Below are 21319 nucleotides of genomic sequence, written 5' to 3'. Positions count from 1 at the left end.
GAGATGGAAAAATGATGGATGGCGTGGATAAAACAAATATGTCATGGCAGGGCCCATAGAGCATCCTAGGCAATCCAATCCAGGTAACCTGTGTCCTATGCTCGCCATCTCATACGCTGCTGCAAAACGAATGACTAAAACAATTATATTCGAAATTAGGGCATCTGTGATTATAAATTATTGAAAATTTTAGCTTAAAAATATATTATAAACCTATTAGATGGTCAAGATCAATTGAATGAACTATAAAAGTTTCCACGTACAACCAAGGAGGACTATAACTTATAGTGTTCTAAGAGAACTAGAGAATTTCTCAACAAACCCAAGTCGATACTCACGGACGGGGATTCCCTGCGAAAGGCTTTCGCAGGAAGTTCTTGTGCCGGGAACTTAGGTGGGGCCTACTGTGATGTTTGTGAGAAATCCACTCCATTCATCCGTTTTTCAAGTTCATTTTAGGACGCAAGGATAAAAATGAGCCGTATCCGATACTCAGGTGAGCCAAAAATGTAAGTATTGAATGTCAACGGTAGAAATATTTGTGTGGCCACAAAAGCTTTGAATCAGGATAATATTTTTGTTTTCATTTCATCCCAGTATAACTACTGGCGTTATAAACTGTGTAGATGGCATATAAACATCACTGTCTACGCTAGGAACGTTTCAACGGCAAGAATTTCCCTGTATACATTTTCCTTTATTGCGACCCACTTGGGTCTTGGATCCTTCTCAATTTTTCTTTCAACTCCTAAAATGATCTCAAAAAACGGATGGACGGGTTGGATTTCTCACAAACATCACGGTAGGCCCCACCTAAGTTTCGAGCATATGAAATCGGTGCGAATTGGATACTGACAAGCTCAGTAGCCAAATCGCTACTTAAGTGACATCACCTAGCTCTGTGGACCCCACCATGATACATGTGTTTTATCTATACCGTCCAACCATTTTTAGAGATCTTTTTATGGCATTCCAAAGAGAATGATATAGATATAAAGTTCAAGTGAATCCCACCATACAAAATAGTGGGGATAGTGACATCCACCGTTCAAAACTTCTTACGGGCCACAATAGTTTCCAATGAAGCGGATATTTTTGTTTTCACTTCATCTATCTATATGTTAACTTATGAAAAGGATGGATCTCAAAAATACATCACCGTGGGCCTTATAAATGTTTCAACGGTGGGTGTGATGGCCCCCACGGTTTTCCGTGGTGGGTCCACTTGAACTTTAGATTATCTCATTCTGTTTTTAATGCCATAAAACGATCTCTAAAAATGGTTGGACGGCATGGATACAACATATGCATCATGGTGGGGTCCACATAGCTTGGTGACGTCACTTCAGTAGCGATTTAGCCACTGACCTTGTCAGTATCCAATCCGCGCCGGTAGGAAATCCGCGTGCTGAAATCGAGATCCCAAAACCCCGCCGTCTCTTCTCATCTTCGCTGTCTTCTCATCTGCGAGATCCCAAATCAACGCGCCTCTCTCTCTCTCTCTCCCTCTGAAATCTATCTATCTACATACAGAGATCTATGGCTTCTCGCAAGCTACTATCTACCCTCATCCGCTCCTCTCTGCGTCGCTCCCCATCCAAACACTCCATCCCAAACCCTAGATGTCCATCTCCATCTCCGATCTCTCGCCCTTCTCCCACTGGATTCCTCCTCACCCGCGCCGTCGACTACGCGACGACGGCAGCGGCCCCTGCCCCTCCGCCCCCTGCGAAAGGCACTCCAGGGCCCACCGACAAGATCACTGACGAGTTCACCGGTGCCGGGTCGGTCAGAAAAGTCTGCCATGTCATCGGTGTTGTCGTCGATGTCAGATTCGACGACGGGCTGCCGCCGATCCTGATGGCGCTCGAGGTCTTAGACAATTCGATCAGGTTGGTGCTGGAGGTTGCCCAGCATCTTGGGGGGAAAACGGTGAGGACGATCGCTATGGACGGGACTGACGGGCTTGTCCGCAAGCAGCGGGTCTTGAACACTGGGTCACCTATTAGTGTGAGTTTTTCTATTCCTGCTCCCTCGATCGGTTGCATATATGATGAGATGTATGGGTTTACGGCGTCTAGGGTTGATTTGAAATGTAGGTTGAGACTGGCTGATCATGTTGTCGGGTTGATTGCAAATGTGGATTGGGATTTAGGGTTTCTGCTGACTCATCACTTTGATTGTGCTTATCTCTTAGATTATGTGTTGATGTATGTAGATCTCAGATCGGGATTAAGATTTATTGCTATTAGTACTGATTTATCATGGATTTGATGATTGATGGATATATTTACAGTGAATGTTAATGTTGGTATTCGGATTGAAATTCGTTGATTTTAAGATTTCTGAGGTGTTTGGATTTCCCCTCAAATGGCATATTGGGGGAATTACAGTATGTATAATGCATTTTTCCCATAGATGGTGTTTCGGGAATGGTTGGGACATATTTAGAAAAATGGTATTTGTGAGTGAAGCTGACATGATTCGGTCCTAAAATTGCAGCTGCAAAACTGGAGGCATTTTGGGTATCACAGTTTGTACAATGTAGTGTTTGTATTTGGATTGAAATTGTAGCAGTAAATTGTAAGATTTATGAGGTATGAGGTCTCCTCCCATGGCATTTTTGAGGGACTTGCAGTCTGTTTTGCTGTTGTTGCCTGTAAATTGTTTAAGTTGTAAATGATTTACAGAAATCATTTACAACCTGTCGTGTTTGGCTTTAAGCTGTAAATGATTTACACGTAATGATTGTCTGTGTTTGGATAGTCTGTAAATTATTTATATCCTGTAATTGGATATTCAAAAAGGGGTAAAAGCATCCTTCAAAAAAAAACTACAAAAGGAAGAAGAAAAAAAAATCCCATAATTGGATATTCAAAAGGGGGTAAAAGCATCTTTCTAAAAAAAAAACAAAAGAAAGAAGAAAAAAAAGAGGAGGTAAAAGCTGTAAATGAAATCCCAGTTTTTGGCTGGGAAATCTAAAGGGTAAAAGCTGGAAATCATTTACAGGCATAAATCAGCATCCAAACACCGCCTGTAAATGACTTCCCTGTAAATCATTTACAACTAGCCCCATTTACAGGCATCCAAACGACCCCTTAATGAAGTCTTCTGTTTTTTTGACTGTTTTCAACCTGTATAAAAATGCCATTTGTGAGGGGACAACTTAATTCTGTCCTAATACTGGTGTAAACCTAGATGCATTTTGAGGGGCATTACAGTCTGTACAATGCTGTTCTCCCCCAATGGTGTTTCGGGAGCTTTTGGGATCTGTCTAGAAAATGCCATCTGGACAGGGTAGTCAACATGATTCTGTCCTAAATAGTGGGCAGAAAAGTATGTTAAGGCTTGAAGTTTTGCTGTTTGTATTTGGACAGTGATGCATTTGTTGTCCAAAATGTGAGGCTGTCTGAACACACTTTTAAAATTTCAATTTTGAGTTTGATGTTGGCCAAGATCTATGCCTTTTGAGTTGTTACTAGAAAGTACATAATGGTTTCATGAGTTTCATAGGTTTGAAACTATTGATCTATAGTTTTTTTATTTGATTTTCTTTGTTGATATGTGTGGATGTGGTTCTTTTAGTTTTTTACTTTATGACTTCCTGGCTGTTTATGTGATGTTTGTGTTGTATTTGCTTCATCTGTTCTTGGGATATCAATGATGAATTTTCTTTTCCTTTTCTTGTTTATGTTTGATTGTTGTTTAGGTGCCTGTGGGTAGGGCTACCCTCGGCCGCATCATGAATGTCATTGGGGAGCCGATCGATGAGAGGGGTGAAATAAGTAAGATTTTTGTGCCCTTGCTGAGTTTCATTTATTAATTGGAAAATGCTGTTTTATTTATTGTAATTTTGCTTCATGCACACCATGTTTTATATTGCTGTTTGGTTGTCCAACAGAGACCGACCACTTTCTGCCCATCCATCGTGAAGCTCCTTCCTTTGTTGAACAGGCAACTGAACAACAGATTCTTGTGACTGGAATTAAGGTGTGCTTTTCTTTTGACAATTTTTTTATATTCTATCTGATATATTGGATGTTTGTTATTTATTTCTTAAAACTGCACGTATTGGAGAGTTCCAAGTAGTTGACTCCCTTTTTTGCATGTTTCACAAGCATGGCATTCGGCGTTGTTGGATCTTAGTGCCTATTTCAGTGACTTTGAATCTGACTTTGTAATTGCCCAGGTCGTGGATATGCTTGCACCTTACCAGAGAGGTGGAAAGATTGGGTTGTTTGGTGGTGCTGGTGTTGGGAAGACCGTGCTTATCATGGAATTGATTAACAATGTTGCCAAAGCTCATGGTGGGTCACGGAATAATGGGGAAGCCCATTTTGAATGCATCTTTGATTTCTCTATTGCTTACTTTAAAAATAAAAAAATAAAAATTAATTTCATCGCATCAGGTGGTTTCTCTGTCTTTGCTGGTGTTGGTGAACGTACCCGTGAGGGTAATGATCTATACAGGGAAATGATTGAGAGTGGCGTTATTAAGCTTGGAGACAAACAGGTCTGTATCATTACATCTTATTCATGATTTGTTATGATTGGCACATCCATCCGGTGTTCATTATTCTCATAGGTTATGCATTCATTCTCTTCATCTCTGTTTCATATGCTGCAGAGCGAAAGCAAGTGTGCTCTTGTGTACGGGCAAATGAATGAGCCCCCTGGTGCTCGTGCTCGTGTTGGGCTGACCGGGCTGACTGTAGCTGAGCACTTCCGAGATGCTGAAGGGCAGGACGTGCTTCTCTTCATTGACAACATTTTCCGTTTCACCCAAGTAAGTTGCCTTATTTATGAATTTATTGAAGATCTGGTCATCCTTTTGCATGGTATTATCATAATGAGAATTTTCTTTTCTAGGCAAACTCTGAAGTGTCTGCTTTGCTGGGTCGTATCCCATCTGCTGTCGGTTACCAACCAACATTGGCTACCGATCTTGGAGGCCTGCAAGAGCGTATTACCACAACAAAGAAAGGTTCCATCACCTCTGTCTAAACTATTTATGTGCCCGCTGATGACTTAACAGATCCAGCTCCTGCAACGACCTTAGCTCATCTTGACGCCACGACTGTGTTGTCATGACAGGTTTGTTTATTTCTCGACTGATCCTAAGTTGCTGCTTCACAGAAGGATTTCTTCTGTGTTTGGCCCCCCATAATTTATGGTTGTCTTCTAATCGACCCAACTAGCTGGGACAAGGCTATGATGACACTGATGGTCGTTTTCTACTTGTGCCTAGATCTCAGAGCTTGGTATCTATCCTGCTGTCGATCCTCTTGATTCAACATCTCGTATGCTTTCCCCCCGTATTTTAGGACAAGAGCACTACAATACTGCTCGTGGTGTCCAAAAGGTTCTCCAGAACTACAAGAATCTTCAAGATATTATTGCAATTTTAGGAATGGATGAGCTCAGTGAAGATGATAAGTTGACTGTGGCTCGTGCCCGTAAAATTCAAAGGTTCTTGAGTCAGCCATTCCATGTTGCTGAAGTGTTCACAGGTGCTCCTGGAAAATATGTTGAATTGACGGAATCCGTTGCCAGCTTCCAGGTAAGGAATAAAGAAATTCTGCCTCGTTGAATGGGCATTTATTTTCAAGTTTTCTTTTTCTGTCTAGAATATGAATATTAAGAAATTTGGACCAGTGGAAGATTGGCAGATAGCATTAGCGTATCCTCATCCTTCTCTGTTGTCTACATTTAACATATATATTGTTCTAAAATGTTACTTGTAGAAGCATTGTAATTTCATTGTATGTGCATTATAGAGGTATACAATTACCTATAAGACAAAAGGAAGAAAAAAGAAGAGTAAGTTCCGATGTGGCTCTTTTCGATAGCAATGAAAAGAATGTCACTGCTAAATTTTGTGATGATGGGTCACACGAGCAATATTGCAATTGTTAAAGTAGCTCCAAGTCGGGTCCATACTCCATCATCACCATGACTAGTCATATCCATGGAACATTTTTCTCTCAAAGTTCGGAGTTACTCGGGTAGGATTTCTTGCTAAAAGTGGTGTCTTAATTGCCTTTGAAGATTTGTAGCTGGCAAGCTAAGTGACTGTTGAACACAACGTAGGTCCCGCCTGCATTGCGTTCTGATGGTGGCAACAATACCTTTTATGTTTAGTGGCACTTAGATTGTAGCCAAACTTGATTTTGGCCACAATTATTTAGTTCTGTGACCGCACCATCCACAATAGGGCCTCCAGATGAATGGACTGAATGTACGGATATTAGAGTGCTTGATGACTGGCGTAAAGTATACGAGCTTTAATGTTAAGCTTCAGTGACACTTTTGCTGTAGCAATTGCTTTTTGACCACACCTGACAGTAACCAGTGTAGGCCTGACAGATAATGAGCTTATATATTGGCACTTTGTGTTGGATGCTTTGCATTCCCAATTTATTAGTAAATTATCAGTTAGTGTGTTACTTGCCTTTCACGGACTTGTGTTGAATCTAATTTTTTTCCTGGTCAAATTGTTTCATACACAGCATACAGATTCTATTAATTTAACACTTGGCTCTTCACTTCTTATCATGTCTTTTAATGCACATGGTTTTGTCATGGTTGACAGGGTGTTTTGGATGGGAAATTTGATGATCTTCCCGAACAGTCATTTTACATGGTGGGAGGAATTGAGGAGGTCATCGCTAAGGCTGAAAAGATTGCCAAGGAGTCTACGACCTAATGGGCTGGTTTTCTTGTTTTAATGAATAATTTGATTGATACAGTCAATGCCTGTATCCAAATTTGCATTTTTGAGGTCACTGCTATTTGGCTTTCCATTTTCGTTTTGACAGGATTGTGTTAGTTTCAGGAAAAGAGCAATGGCTGGCCCTCAGGGGCGCCTCCTTTTTATCTGAATAAAAAAGAGGCGGACATGTTCATAAGTACTTGTGTTGGATCATTGAATCCCTTTCATATGCATTGGCTTCTGGTGCTTTTTTTGTTTTGTGCCAGTCGGTTGGATGTTTTATTGGTGTAATTGTTTTTTTAAGCATAACTGATTTTTGTTGACAATTTAGACAATGCAGAGAAAGGGCTGGGGCTGGGCCACCCGGTGACATCTATTGCAGGTGAACGGCCCAGCTAATCAATCATGTTACTATCAGCTTCCATTTGAGATATGCTGAAACCTTCTGTGAAATTTGTTATTACGTAGTAGGTTTAGCAGGGAGGTTTGCATCTTTTTCAAAGTTGTGATCCATCCTTTCATGTAATGGCCCATCTCAGGATGGTCTATGATCATCAAGATCTATTGTGTTGAAATCTGATAGATTCCGACCGTTGTTTCAAGCGAATGTTTACCTTGTGAGGGTATTGAAACTCTGATAACCTGGCCAAGTGGTTCATTGAGGTTGGACCTTACCTTACGGATGAGATGCGTGCATCACCACATGTTGTGGAAGGAAAAGTGATTTTCTTATCTTGATTTGTAGTTGGGTGATGGTGATAGCTTGGCTGAACCAGATGGTCCAATGGGTATCTTACGCCTGGCATTTGTTGTGACCGTTGTGTAACAGCAAACGCTGTCATGAAGCATACCATGGTGTTTTCTTTTCAAAATGTGCACTAGATGAAACTGTTGCATTGTAATGCTGTTACGCACTTAGCCAACTAGATCATTCATCTTATAGGCTATGTTTATCTTTTCAACCTTTGGTTTCTCCCATCATTTGCACCGTGGAATCCAATGTGTAGGCTATGATTTAAAACTTGCATTGATTGGATATTTGTAATTGTCTGTTTCCGTGGTATCAATTAGGCAGTTTATTATCATATATTAGATTATTGGGGGTATGCTCAGGCCCTTTTTATGGTAGGGTGCATGGGAGATCAGATTACCTTGTTAACTAGTGTCGGGGCTTGGGGTCCTAAACATCACCTAAGGTGGGGCCTGGATCAACTATAAAACACCCCGTTTACCAGTCCAATCATTAAATGGGGCCACATATGCATAAAAAGAATGGATGATTTAAAGACACTTTGGGTGGCTCCTATTTAATTAGTTTGAAAGCACGGTTAGATTTGCAGTAATGTTCCCATGCTTACTTAAAATCATTTTATATTGTGCGACTCTGCATGGAAGGGATACTTCCTCGCCCCCGCCCAACCCGCCCCCCCAGAGATCGGCCCATTTCAACCCTTTGGTCACATTACTCCTTAACCAATAGGGCTGGGCTAGATCAACCAAGATCGTAGCCGGGTTCATTTCAACTCCTGTCAGTCCCCTGGAGCGATTCAGTTGTTACCACTAATGGGGCTACATTGGTGAACACGATGTATATCCACGCCGTCCATCAATTTTTCCAGCTAATTTTAAAGGTATGGTCCGAAAAACATAGCAGATTCAAATCTCAAATGGACCCCACCACATGAAACATTGATGATTGAATTCCCATGATTAAAAGCTTCCTAGGCCCACCATAATGTTTTGATAAGGTCACCATAAACACAAACATCAGCTTGATCCAAAACTTTTGTAGTCCCAAAAAGTTTTTAATGGTTGGCATTCAAATCCCTACTGTGTGGTCCATTTGAGATTTGGATCTGCTTCATTTTAGGCAACCTGTGCTCAAATGAGCTGGAAAAACTGATGGATGGCGTGGATATACACCACATTCATCAAGGTGGTCCCCACGGTCAGGGCAACACTATCTAACTAACGTGTTACCCTGGTCACACCTAATCCACTCCTTCCAAATTTCAGCTGCCCCAATTTCAGCGCGACGACGACGGAGTCACTCACCACTCCCCAAATCCATTACTCAAAAAGGAATGGCTCTCACACTCTCACCGGCTCACCTCTCGCTCTCCCCTCTCCACCCTCATGCCTCCTCCATGTCTATCCTGCGCCACCTTAACCTGCACCCACGACTTAACCTGCGCAGCCGCTGAAGCTTCTCCTCAATCTCCGCCGCTGTCCGCCAAGACACCACTGTCTGGACCCTCATCTCCCCTGCTGCCGAGTCTCTCTTCCACGTCAGCATCAACGTCTCGGATTCTCCCGATCTCGCTGCATCCCACTCGCGGCCCGAGCAGTACCTGCAGCTTCGCGTCCCTGATGTTGCCATGCCTGCCTTCCTCGCCATCGCCTCCCCGCCGTCTCTCGCTACTTCGAAAGGCGAGTTCGAGTTCCTGGTGAAGACCGTCGCGGGTTCCACTGTTGAGCTTCTGTGCGGTCTCCAGAAAGGAGATGTGGTCGAATTGAGTCCGGTGATGGGGAAGGGATTTGACGTCGATGCGATATCACAGCCGGAGTTGTTCCAGACAGTGCTGATCTTCGCAACTGGGTCCGGAATCAGGTATGTCAGATTGAAAACCAATCTGGGTTTTGTTTATGGAAAATTTCAGATGTATCTCTGTATTTGTTGTGTAATTACACTGATATGCCTACTTCTCTTCCAATTAAAGATACACCAATTTTTTCGAGATAATTACTTTTCTATACATTGATAAATCAAGCAAACATTCTATTCAAGACGAAAATTTGTTCATATTTTACTTCTAATTACTCTCCCCTTAACGTTGCGGGTTGAATGTTGACCATTGATTTGTTCTCTTTGACGATCTTGGTGATCTTAAAGGTTTGAAAATATTCCATTCCAGGGAGTATCATGCATGGCCGACCTTAGTGGGACCGGTAATGTTAGTGGTTTTGATCACTGGGCCATGATCTCACTTGTACTAACTAACAACCCAAATGGTGATATACATACTCTTTGTCCAAGCATTATATAATGCAATACAAAATAGGACACAAGATTCGGACCAATTATTTTCTACAGGGCCATTGAACACAAATCAAACTAGTCCTGATCGGGGTGTATCTAAACACATGGAACAGATGAATGGGATTGAAACCCTCATTATTTTATCTCCAATGTGCCATGGTTTAAAAATCAGTGTCTGGACAGGCCCTTTCATTGGTGGTGTACAAATGAACACTAAAAGATGGAAATCAGAAACTGCTCCCATTAGGCAAGGAAATGTCAATTTATTAGATGGTCAAGATAATCCAATCATAGGAAAATTTATATAGGGGCCAATTAAGGGCTGAGCCTACAGGATGCTTGGTTCAGATCATTATACGCATGTTCCGCATGTGTGTTACACAATCTAGAGGCACAAAAATGTTATGCCATTAGAGGCAGGTAATCTGCTAGTAATCTGCTTGCAGTTGATGTTGACATTGATCGCCAGTGGAGCGTGGGCTGTTTCTTATTTAATTCTGTTTGCAGTCCATTTGAAGGTCACTAGTTGGATGGTCATGATGATGCAAAAGGTGTAACTTTTGGTCCTTGACCTAACCATGGTGGACCCCCTGAAATCAATTGTCCTGCTCTTGTACTGGATGGCACATGTTCTGATGATAACATGGCATAATTGAGCAATACCAAGGAGTCTTTCTAGGGTGCATGCACCTGTATGTGTGGCTACAAATGGAGATGGCATTTGAACCATGAGTCAGGTGATTCACACTATGTAGATTGCCTGGCTCAAATAAGATCAATCCACACGTCTGGATAGCTGAAAGCGTTTACTGAATGTGGATCAGTGGCAAAATTTTTAAAACAATCCATTTTAGTATTAGCCCACCTAATGAGTAATGAGGTATCTGACCAGGTTTTTGTGCCAGATCACCTATACAGTGGGGATTACCTGATGTTGTCCTGCAAAGATGAAAGATCAGCACATGTGGTCATGTGGCCAGACACAATACATCTGATCTGTACAATGCATGTGTAAATTTGGACTTTGGGCAGCCATCCATTTCTCTCAATACATGTGTGGTCCATCTGATAGCCAAAGTGGCCTAATTTTTGGGCCATGGTACTGTCACAGAAGGCTGGCTAAATGAAGAGCTTGCACGCACTTGCCGCTACAACACATTTCTAGAGAATTAGATCCAACATCTCAGTAGCCATCTTCAGCCCTACCCACAACACCGGGGTGTTGAAAAAGGGTATTTTAGTCAGAAAATAAAATATTTGCTTGACTAACTATCTTGGAAAAAATGGTGTATAAATTTAGTTAATAGCACAGTGTCTGATGCAATGAGCAGGCATTCAATAACCTCTTCAGTCATTCTTGAATAGTTAATTCAGTAGCTGACATAACTATCTTCACCTTGGAATTTTGAGAGTATGTAATCACACGCTTCATTGGAATCTTCATTGCAGAGTTCCAAGGATCCATATTAAAGTCGATCTATAAACTGTTGCTGAAGTCTTTCTCCCTTACCAATTTGTTCTTCCTGATCAATATGTATCCGCATATGGCGTGAAAATGGGCACTGTATTATGAAGGGTTCTGTTTTTCCACCTTTTTCCACATCAAATTTCAAGTTGAATAAGAATTGGAAAGTCCTGCTGTTATATCCTATTTAGCATTTGGATGGAGCCCTTATCTCATCAGTCCACCACTAAAAGAGGCAAGATCCAGAGTTCTAGACTGTCTTGTCAACATTTCCAAACACCATTACATAAACTTCATCTGGATCAGCCAGAGTACATGATGATTATAACGAGGCAGAAGTAAAAGCTCCTTTGGAGGTTTCCTGCTTATCAACTGCAGTAATGTCATTTCCTGGGTTCTCTCATGGGTTCTCAACCATGGAGGTACATTCATTTTCCATGTGATTTATGACATACAAACATATCCTCCAGACTAAAGCTGCTTTTTTGCCAAGTTCATGAAGACGCTAACATGATAGCTGATACTTTAGAGAAGAGAGGGTCTGTTGAGAAGTGTGGTTTGTATTGGGGAATCTTTTCCTTGATGTATCCTTCTCATCTTCACATCATTCTCATCATCATAGAGTTGTCCTAACTTTTAGGTGTTGGGGTTCTGATTTCTTGCCAAAATTTAAATGATAGCTGCTTACCCTACATCAACCCTCCTCTATCCAAGCTGGGACTAGATGGCGCATTGCTACCTGGTAGAGTTATTCATAAAAGATTTCACCATTCATAAAAGTAAAGGGGCTCATATGTATTTCTTATCTAGTGGGCTTAAAGTGTTTGAATAGATAAGTGGGCATGTCTCCAACCTTTTCATTTTGTAACATGTTAGAATCTGACACATGGAATGTAACTGTTCTGTTTTATCCTTTCATGATCTGGTTTTTATTTTTATTTCTTGTTGGCAGTCCAATCCGGTCCCTTATCGAGACAGGTTTCAATGCTGATAAGAGATCAGATGTACGGCTTTATTATGGGGCTAGAAACCTTTAGAGAATGGCCTATCAGGTTCGGAAGATAGAATTCAACATATTATAAATTTATTCCTCAAATATTTACAGATTTCTGCAAGCCATGAAAAACTATATATATATATATATTTACCTGTTTATTTATTTACAGGTCTAACATAGGTTCTTGCACTTTTCTCTGACAATAGGATAGGTTCAAGGATTGGAAATCTTCTGGTGTTCGAATCGTACCCGTATTATCACAACCGGATGATAGATGGAAAGGCGAAAGTGGCTATGTACAGTTAGTGTTTTTAATCTTTTAATTTATTAGTTGATATCAACATTTGGGCTCTACTTATAAGAAGCAAATCATAATTTCTACATCATGCTAATTATCTTTGAGTAACTATCTGCAGGTTGCTTTTGCTAGAGCCAAACAAATATCCAACCCTTTGTCCACTGGTGCAGTTCTTTGTGGGCACAAACAAATGACTGAGGTTTGTCTCCTTTTTGAATTAAAATGCTTCTGTTAGTAATTCCAGTTAGAGCTTGCCTTAGCAGTTGCAGTACTTGTTGGATATGTCTTTTGGTTTAAGGTGTTCACCAACAGGGTCGTTTGTTACTAGTTTCAAAAGTTAAGTGACCTACCAAGGTCCATGGTTTGTTATGGTTTAGGAAGAGAAGTCTTGCGAACTTCTTTTTGTAGCTTGGTTGAGATGGATTCAATTTGTTGTTATGGATAATTACCGCAGGAGCTCAATTGCTACCTTCACCTATAGCTAACTCATTTTAAACTTTCTCACCATGGAGCTGCTGTGTACTTGTTTTAAGAAATTGAAAGATCAATTTGATAATTTACATACCTGTTGCATTGGCATGTTCTTTTTTCTCTAGGGAAGCATGCTGTCAATGTGTTCAAGTACTTGAGCTTTGGTATAGTTGCCTAGGTATGTAGTCTCATTCCAGGGGTGCTCAAATTTGGGCTGACTATACTTTCTGCTAGATGGCATCATGAGATACACTATATGGTTGTGTTGGTGGAAGGTTCCATTAACAGCTAGTGGCTGGCGAAAAACTCTAAGGCCATGTTTAGGGTCATGGAATGAGACTATGGATTTGATAAATCCATGAACTTGTCAAATTCATAGATTTGCATTGCGTTTGGAATTGGCAAATCCCAAAATCCACTGTTTGGAAATCAAGCAATAAATCCTTGTATTTGAGAGCATTTATGGTGATGTCAAAGCATTTATTGCAATGGAATAACTTTTATTGCTTTTAAGCAAGTCTCCCATTTTGTGGATTTGCAAAGTCTTTAGTATGTTGGGGGATTTGGATTTGCCCCAAATCCATGGATTTATGTGGGTGTGGTTTTGGAAATCCACGAATTGACAAATCCTCATCAAAACACCAATAGAGGAGATTTGAAATCCATCGATTTTACAAATCCCCACCTCAAATCCCTCACTTAAATAGTTGTTTGTGTTGGGGATTTGCCACATCCATGGATTTTCGATATTCACACCTCCATAAATCCGTGGATTTGAAGCAAGTCCTAATACCCAAAAATACTAAGGGGCTTTTTGGAACGTGGGATTAGGTGGGATGGAATTGCATTTGGTCCCATGCAAATTCCATCCAGTGTTTGGAAACGACAGGAAGGATGGGAGTAATTGAGGTATCATTTCATCCAGTCCCAATAGTAGATACTGCTGGATGTCTGGTGGATTTTGAAATCCACTACATATATGGGCCCCATGTTGATGCATGTGTTTTATCCACGCCGTCCATCCATATGCGTCATTCCCATGTGACATTTGAGTTGCATATGCATACAGGTGACCGGCATCAATTGTGAAATCTGGTCCATTGATTACAATTCCATGGTCCACCAAATGTCGGTTTGTGCATGGTTTTTTTTGCAAATGAAGAATTTGATCCCAAACGGGGGATTGGACGGTCAAAATACTATGGTATTTCCAGACATGCAATCATTGTGCAATAATGGTGTTAATTCCATCTAATGCAATTCCATACCGATGCCATTTAATCCCCTCATTCATATGCCCATAATGAAAATTGGATGCCCACAAACTTGTGTCAATCCAACCATCAAGTGGCCACCATGTGAATTTCAAGGTTTTTGGGTGGTTGTCCAGTCTTTTCTATCATGTGGCCCACATGATGATTAGATCAACGTGATTTTTGGGTCATCCTAGTTTCATGATGGGCCAACCCTGTTGGATGAATTGGATGTCATACATACACCATGATGAGCCCCACGTGCATCTAGTTGCACTGTTTTTCATCTACAACTCACATATGAGACCTTCCCTTTATGGTATTTCCTTGCAATAAATTGCCTGCCATTGCATTAAATGCTCCCCAAATCCATGAATTTGTAGTTTGGTTCCCAAACAGTGGACTTCGGACCATGCCAAATCCAAATCCAATGCAAATCCATGCATTTAACAAGTTTATGGCTTTGCCAAAGTCAAGTTCTCGTTTACTGATCCCAAACAGCATCCAAGTGAGTCCTTTAATATCTTAGAGATGAGACTTTGGTAGAAAATTTATTGGAAAGTCTAGGTAATTTTAATCACAAGTGCTTTGAATCTACACGATAGCTGCTGTGTGAACAACGTTTGTAGACATGAAAATTGCTCACCCCAACCATCCCAAAAATGACATCTGATCCTGATCCTTGATCTTGCATCGATATGCATAGCTTCTGAGCCAATGATCTAGTGCCTCATGAGGTGCACCACATGCATCACCACAACCGGAAATATACCTCCACTACCTGCATGTGATTACCCAATGCTTGAGAGGGAGGGGATAATGAACTTCTAATCTCGATAAATATAAACTGTTCCCCGAGGAAAATGACTGCTGCCGATCGCTTATCTCATATATTCAGCTAATTCTATAAAGTGGCATGAACACCATTTTTTTCGCAGTATGAATTGAGTGTTAAGTGCCGATATATTCTTGCCAAATTTTGATGGGATGCTACTAGGTTTAACTATTTGCTTGTTATTTTGTATTTTCTTACTTTATTAGCTTCATTGCTTCACTAGTTGGAGTCTGGAGTTCCCTTATGTGCTACCTCACTTTTGGCTACATTGGCATTTAGTCCCAGAACATTTCCTTTTATTCCCTAATTTAACTAGTTTTTGCCAGCAAAGGGGAAACATAAAACACTTTGGTTCAACCTATGAGTTGTGATGGAGAGTTAAGACAAATTGGACTTAAATAATCAATGCACAATCTGGAAAATGATAGTGTATCCAATAATGCGTGTAAAACCCCTCTCACAGCCAATAATCCCACGTGTTTTTCAATTTGTTCTTTTTATTTTTTTAATCTAACTGTGCCGGCGGGAGTTTTGCCCTCTCATTGCCGATCAGAAGTCTTGCTAAAGGAGGAGGGTTGCGTCAGGTTGGGAGCCGACATCTTCTGCCACCATTATCATAATTCCTGACAGCAGAACAGGATTTGTGTAGCCAACCCCAATTAGTTGGGTGAGGCTTAGATGATGATGATCTGCTGAATGTTTTGGTTCTTTATAAAATCTCTGATAACTAAATTATATTTTAGTTCTTCCATGTGATGGCTTTTTTAAATTTTAGTAGCATGGTTTTGTTGGTCAATTAGGTGCGAATTATTACTTTTGCTGTCTAAGGCACTAAAAGAACTTTTACTACTTGCCTCTTAGAGCTGCTGGTGTGAATGAAAAGGACTGAAATAAATTTCAACTGCTTTTAGTACTTGACACATCGGAAAATTTAGTGCTACCTTCTTCCTATGATTTTGGGAATCCAAATTTTGAGAATTCATGTTGGTAATATCTGCACTTTGGCAGGACGTTATATCTGTTCTCACCACAGATGGAGTCTCAAGAGACAAGATATTGATGAACTTCTAATTATGACTGGTATGCATGCAGTCTTATGTGTTGTGTAGCATTCTCAACAAACAATTGGAATCTAATTCTTTCATTTTCTTGCGTGGAAGATAAAGCATTTCTGATTTTGATAAATGCCATCTACCTTGGGATCATTGTTCGGAAAAGAATAAGAAATAAAAAAGATCCTTCATTTTGGGGCTCTTTATGAATACATTCTGTGCCTCTACAAATCAGTTACACCCTGATCCATAGCTCAAGTGGTAGACTGAGTGAAAGATACCTTGTTTCAACACTGAGGTCTTGGTATCGATCCCTAGTGGGGGTGGCTAACAGTGAAGTGTGAACTGACAGTGGGGTGTACTAACAAGCTAACAAAAAAAAAGTCTACAAATCAGTTGGGGAGGAGGTTCTTTCGTGATGAGTTTTTATTTATTTATTTATTTATTTAATGATTCCAAACAAATTATGGGAATGAAGAACCACCCCATGATTTGTAAACCAACCCTCAGATTCTTCAATGGAAATGCAGAGACTTCCTCAACTAATTATGTGCTGCTCATTTGCATCTCCGATACTCCATGAATATTGCAACACTTCCATTGCTTAAGATTTCTCAACTTCAGGTGTCGGGCCTGAGTATTGGTGGATACTATGAATGAATGTGGTTGGCTGGTTGCTTGTTTTTAAGTTATAATTGGTTCTTAAATTTTGCTACTTCCATTAATATTTGAAGTCTTATTTATTGCATTAGATGTCCTTTCTATTCGGCATGGAGTGGTCATAATTTTTTTTTGATTGACCAGAGTGATCGTGGTTTAAAATATTGTTGGATATATGTAAATAAGGGCATTTGGAACTGCGAGTGAGATGCAAGAAGTAAAAGTCAAGGAAGATAACTACCTCCAATAATAATCCAACTCTACTATAAAAGTAGCCATGATGCAAATTGACTTCAAGCCTAGTCAAATAAAGGATGAGCCCTTTGGATATTGGTACTGTAAAAGTTAATGGAGTTCAATTGAGGATGAAAAGAGTAGGACATAAAATGTTATGTAAAATGCTATGTAATAACATAACAAAACCAAATTATGCTAATATGGCTAAAGCTCTCTTAGTTCTAACTCGGATTGACTCCTCCCATTTCTTGTCTTCTTGGTTAACTCTCACAACTCTTCTTCATCTTCTTACAATTATTTACCCAAAGTTTTTGAGGATTAACAAATTGAGTCATAGCATCAGTGTTCACCAAATTGGTCCACATCATTGGTTTCGTTCATTGTGACTTTTAGACATGGCAGTATAGCGAACATTTTCCTTGTAGTCGAGAATGGCACGTGGTTGGGAAATCAAATGACATGGATGAAAACTGCTGGAACACCTGAGTTACTACTGAACTGTCACTCTAAAAAGTGAATTACGCAGCTTTTGTGCTAAGATGGTATGGACGAATATTATTTTATTGTGCCTGAGAGGTCTTTGGAAAGCTCTTGAGCGCCTTGTATGAGTGAAAACATGAATTACCCTAGGAAAATGGAGGTCAATAATTCCTGTCAGTATTGTTTCTTTTGGAAGACAGATCAACATACAAATGGTGTTAAGCTTTAAAAAAACACATAAATGGTGTTATTTTGATGAGCTTTTTCTAGATATGGTGGAAGGCCATGTTCATTAAATTACTAGAACAGCGATAGCTTTCTCAAGAAAGATGAATTAGGATCTATTCCTTTGGTGGACAGATGGAATGGGGTGATGAGTTAGATGGTAAATCAACATGTATTCTTCCCCTTTTGATCTTCACAAGTTAATTCAATTATCGTAGCATTTTCTTTTCAAAGAAAGATCGGCGGTTGAAGGCTACCATAGTAAATGAAGGATATGCCTCACTGGTTGCACATTGATGTTCTAAATCAGTGTCCAAAAGCTGCTCCGATCAAATTGTTGATTAACTGAAGCAACTTGGTTTTGGCCTAACCAAGCCTAGTAAAATCTGATCTGATTTGGGCCCGTAATTTCGTTTGACTTTGGTAGGTCAATCGTGACTTAAAGGCAGTTGACTTGACTTGGGTGCATTCCATTCTGAGTCCAAGTATTTAAACATTGACATGGCATTTGTGCTATAGCTGTACGAAGAGTGACACAAAAGTGGCAACGGATTTGGGTGCGAGAGCGGGGAAGCATCAGTTTCAGAATGTTGGCAAGTATCAGCAAGTTGGAAGTGGGAGCTGGAATTGGAAGTATGATTGAAAGTGGGAGTGGCACCCAGTTAGAAGGATCATGCAACTAAGTCCCTGTGGCCTGAGAGGTTATTAGATCACATTTGATTCGTCGTGTTTGTTGAGGTTTGCTCTATTGGTTCTTGTCTGTGTTGTGCATAGGTTATTTTGCCTGTCACATTAAATAGCTTTTGTATTGCTAATGTCAATGTGAGATTAATGTTGATGTTCTTACAAGAATCATGACATTATGTCAGGGTATCAACTATCATGTGTGTGTAAAGGTTGAGTGGGAGTGGCACCCAGTTAGAAGGATCATGCAACTAAGTCCCTGTGGCCTGAGAGGTTATTAGATCACATTTGATTCGTCGTGTTTGTTGAGGTTTGCTCTATTAGTTCTTGTCTGTGTTGTGCATAGGTTATTTTGCCTGTCACATTAAATAGCTTTTGTATTGCTAATGTCAATGTGAGATTAATGTTGATGTTCTTACAAGAATCATGACATTATGTCAGGGTATCAACTATCATGTGTGTGTAAAGGTTGATTTTCTATTACATAATAGGGCTGCAAATTGGGTTTGGGTGACCAAACCCAAGTCTAGATTGGGTTGTTAGGGTCCTCAGGTGGGGTTAGGGTTGGAAAACTTCGACCTGAATTGAAATTTGGTGGGGTTCGGGTTGAGTTGTTTGTTGGATATGGGTCTCTGGGGCCCGCTCGTGAGCAATCACTAGTGGGTGGGTCCCACGGCTAGAACTCAGAAGATTCTTGGCCGAATATCCATTTTCTAACCCTCTTCTCTGGAACATCAAATTCAAACAAGAAGAGGATTGAGATAAGGGAGAGAGATTAGTTGTGATAGGGATAAGCCCTATCGCATCCAAACTGCTCCCATATCCTCTCCATCCCTCCCTCCCTTTATAAAAAGGGAGGCATTGCCTCGGTATATGTATCCCTGTATAAGAGAATCCCAGATAGAATTTTAAGAAGAATAATGAGTCAAACCATTGTCCATTAGGTTGCTTCTAGATCGTCTGAACTGTTGATCGTGTCTTAGGACTATCCTGACTGTAAAATCAGAGAGGTGATTAGATTCTTTTCAATCTTGTAGTAGTTAGGCAGACCACTGGGCATGAGCCGTCCATCTTCGACTTTGCGAAGGCCCCAAAGATTGTGTAGATACTGTTAGATGTTGTGGGCTCACCCATCATATGTGAGGATATGAGATGAGTCATGACTCATGTCTGATGACTTATGTATTGTAGTCCCAGCATATGCCTGGTATAGTCTATTTCACGATGTGGATTGTAGCCATTTGTGTGGACTTGTTACCTACAAATATCTTTGATTTGATTTAATCATTGCATTGTGAAAGTAGCCAGTCCTGTAGGTGACTTTGTGTCCTTAGATATCCTCTTGTATATATGAGGATGGGATTGAGTATTGCTATTTTAGTGTACAATGATGAAGGCCCCTAGATTGGTCGGATTTCGTTACGCTAGGAAAGTGGCTTGATCGATTTTGAATTACAGATTTGTTTGGAGAAGATCCTGTGACAACTACACAAAGTTTCTAGAATTATTAATATGAACTTGAAGACATTTGTGTCGTAGTATCGAACACCCCTAAACAACAATTTTCAACTCCCTAAAGCCCCTCGCTCTCACTCATGATGATACTCTCAATCTCTCTCAACTCTCTTAACTCTCTCATCACTCCAATACTCTCATATTCTCATTCTCTCTTTAACTCTCTTGCTTTCGTACCCTCTCTCATCATTCTAATACTCTTATATTCTTTCTTAAGCGTAAACTCTCTTACTCTCTCTCTTACTACACTAATGCTGTAATCTTTCACACAATTTTGAGTATATGTAATTAATGCATTCATTTGATAGGTATCTGATTTGATAGGTTTTCCAATTATTGATACAATGGAAAATACAAAAAAAATTCAATAGATGCACTCAGAACTCTGAATTACTTATATAGCGAAGTCATCAATCTTATCACCAATTAGATTCCCCCATATAATAGTATTTATCAACTTGCAACACAACACAAGTGACAAGTTATTAAAGATAATCCACTTGTATTCTTTACCACCATCAAACTTAAAATATAATTTGCTTTTGGAATTTGAGTATTATCACATCCTTATATTTCTATGGCAAGCTAAGCCGAAAGTGTGTGGAATGAGGTTCTCCTCCCGTTCTACCCAGCAGATGGTCTTTCTTGATTACTAACACACTTCAATGGACATCTTGTTGATATTTATGCATGCTGGTCACTATGGTCCAATCCAGCTTTAATAGAAGGCATGTTGTGTGTGCTGAATTGCCTAAGCACAATTGAGAGTAGGGGTTGAGAAATTCATGATCAGCCTGTTACTAATATACATCCTTGCTATTGGAGCCACAAGAGAGTATGAGCAGCTTAAGAATTCAACCCACTACTTTGTAATAGCAGAATGATGTTAGCAACTTAGCATTGATTTTTGGGCCTTTTGGATCACCACCCGCATTATTGCTTGATTGGATAAAACCACAACTTTATTTTAGCTATGACCACTCACATTTTAAAGGTGTTTTAGAGGACCCATAGTGTATCAAAAATACCTAATGTGAAGAAAATAAAAAAACCGCCACATCCATCATTTAAAATGATGAAAATGGCTTGTAAAAGTTAAAATTGATGAACTTATCATTCTTTTGAGAAATACACTAACAGGCTATGCCATTTCAATTTTTATAAAGGCGTTTTTCTCATTACATGAGTGACTCAACAATAACAGTTATTTATTTATTTATTTAAAATTTTTAATTTAATTTAATTTTTTTAAATAAACGTGGACCCCTCAAAAGCATCCTTGAAGTGTAGGTGGCTATATGTATATTCAAAATAAAGTGATGCTGATGCTGGTAGTAGCCAGTTGTTACTAGTCGGTGTTGTGGGCCCCACCATGATGTGTGTTTCATCCATGCT

The 21319-nt window shown here is 40.0% G+C and overlaps 2 pseudogenes; both read left to right on the top strand.

The window, feature by feature from the left end:
• Window positions 1-1481: 1481 nt before the first annotated feature.
• On the top strand, window positions 1482-7021 carry LOC131228045 (ATP synthase subunit beta, mitochondrial-like; annotated as a pseudogene).
• A 1592-nt stretch (window positions 7022-8613) lies between these two features.
• Window positions 8614-16335, top strand: LOC131227909 (fruit protein pKIWI502-like; annotated as a pseudogene).
• The last annotated feature ends 4984 nt before the right edge of the window (window positions 16336-21319 follow it).

The sequence above is a fragment of the Magnolia sinica genome, chromosome 15 (assembly GCF_029962835.1).
Source record: "Magnolia sinica isolate HGM2019 chromosome 15, MsV1, whole genome shotgun sequence".
Taxonomy (NCBI): Eukaryota; Viridiplantae; Streptophyta; class Magnoliopsida; order Magnoliales; family Magnoliaceae; genus Magnolia; species Magnolia sinica.
This window is presented reverse-complemented; position numbering and strand designations above follow the sequence as displayed.